This window comes from Parasteatoda tepidariorum, chromosome 8 (genome assembly GCF_043381705.1).
Source record: "Parasteatoda tepidariorum isolate YZ-2023 chromosome 8, CAS_Ptep_4.0, whole genome shotgun sequence".
In the NCBI taxonomy this organism is placed as follows: domain Eukaryota; kingdom Metazoa; phylum Arthropoda; class Arachnida; order Araneae; family Theridiidae; genus Parasteatoda; species Parasteatoda tepidariorum.
In genome coordinates this window covers 24,048,057-24,050,415 of record NC_092211.1, presented here as the reverse complement: position 1 = coordinate 24,050,415, position 2,359 = coordinate 24,048,057, and positions in this window count along the sequence as shown.

Below are 2,359 nucleotides of genomic sequence, written 5' to 3'. Positions count from 1 at the left end.
ACTTGTTCACTAGATAAAGGTGCATCAATTGCTTTTTTAATTTAATTATGCCTAGTGTTGATTAATATAAAAACCTGTTTTGTGTGGTTTAAGTATTTCAAAAGGTGATTTTCTATTTAACGAATTTTCCCTATAACGAATCGGAATTTAGCGATTTCGTTAAATAGATGTCCAACTGTAGTTACAATGTCCGTTAACTTGTTGAAAAGGATATAAAACAAATATTTTTTCTACATATTAGACCATTACAACTGACATATTTGCGTAACTGTCTGAATTTTTAGACCAGGCAGCGCATTTTGTTGCAGCAAATAGTTATTATTTTGAAAACATAGTTTTATAGTCTTTATCAGTTAACAGCGCTTACTATTGAAGAACCTTATAACTAATTTTGATATTTAGTCAGAAAAGATAGTTGTTTCCTATGCAAAACAGAGAGAGCCGTTCTTATCTATCTTCCTCTACATTTATTTGTTTTTCAAATAATCGGTCATTTTTTGTATGTCCTGCACAATTGCCCGGTTTCGGTGATTTTCGAAGCAAAATACAAAAATTCTTTCTTTGACTGGTATATAGCTGGGTTATCATATGTTCTTCCGTTTGCGAAACAGCTCAAAGCTGTATTGTGCATTAAAGAAAGAGTTTATTTGCATGTTTTAATAATTAATGTTCAACTCTTTTATGCACTCATTATTAACTTTTATGCATGGTTTTATGCATTTATTAAATCTTTTACACTTTTATTCTCTTTTATTCTTTTTTACTCCATTTTAAGTAGCTAAGCTTTCTCTTTTACTTACCACGGAAGAAACTTTTCGTCACAAATTCTCTTTCACCTCCATTACTAATTTAAAACTTAAATTAAAGAAAAAGTGAGTTCAGACAAAGTCATAAAGTTTCAATCGCCGAAAAAAAATTTAAAAAATCAAAACATAAACAAATTACTGAAAGAGAACTTTTCTATTGAGTATAATAAGTATTGAATTTTAAGTTATTATTTCACAATTTATTTTCATTTGGATACTTTACGATTTTTTTTTCTAATATTATAAACTTTATTGCTTAGTTTAGGTTTGTCTGAACTTATGAAAGTGAGTTCAGACAAAGTCATGAAGTTTGTCACGAGTAAGTCATAAAGTTTCAATCACCGAAAAAAAATTTAAAAAATCAAAACACAAGCAAATTACTGAAAGAGAACTTTTCTATTGAGTAATATGCATTGAGTATTAAGTTATTATCTCATAATTTATTTTCATTCGGATATTTTACGATTTTTTTTTTTTTAGTATTTCAAACTTTATTGCTTACTCTAGGTTTGTCTGAACTCACTTCTTTTTACTTTAAATTTTAAATTAATTATGGCGTTGAAAGAGAATTTGCAACGAAAAATTTCTCTCCGTATCAGGCGTCCTCTTTGTCCTCTTAAATTTTTTCTTATTACTTACGTTATTCGATTTCAGTTAAATGTTCTTCAACTTGCATTATTTCTTAATTTACTATATTAATCTAAAAATAATGTAAAAATAATCTAATTTACTATATTAGTTTACTATATTAATTGATTTACGTTTCTCTTTTTCTTCATTATCAATAAGAATGATTTTGTCAACATTTGAAGAAATAATCAAAAACAATCAATTTTTGGTTTTATCATGTGGTTTCATATGATAGGAAAATATATATTTTCAATCGTGAATTGATTATTCATTGCTACAGTTATAAATACTAAAATAGTACAGAAAAATGTCGTATTAATTATTTTAATATAAATATTTTATTTTGCCTCTATATTTATTTATTTTGAAGAAATACTGATTAAGATACATACAGATGTAAGCACAAATTTTATGTCTGTTGCCTATCTTGTAAATACTTCATTTGACTTTTCATTTTGACACCTTTTTTCGACATGTCATTGAACCAAATGCCTCATTTTGACTATTTCCTCACCAGTTATGAGACTCATAATTTTAATTATAAAGAATTAATAATTTTAAAAATGTATTTAATTTTTTTTACTTATTAATTATTGTTTACTTAGTTTTTTTTTTTTTTTTTACATAAATTTGCATCTAAAACAATGTTCGATATTTTAGCATCCTTCTCAAATCAGCATGGCTCCAAACAAAAATGTCTTTAAATGGTACGCTCAAAAGTTTCATGATTTATTTGTAAGTTTCAAATTTTCTCCTTTATTACTTTCCTTTTTTATCATAAAAAATCTATTTGCTTATAGATTAGAAGGCTGCTAAAGTGTTTTATTATCTATCTAAAAAATTATTCTTTCTTTTGAAATGTTTTGAAATGTCACCGACGTAAAGGAATGCTTCCTTTTTCATCAATTTATATATATATTTAG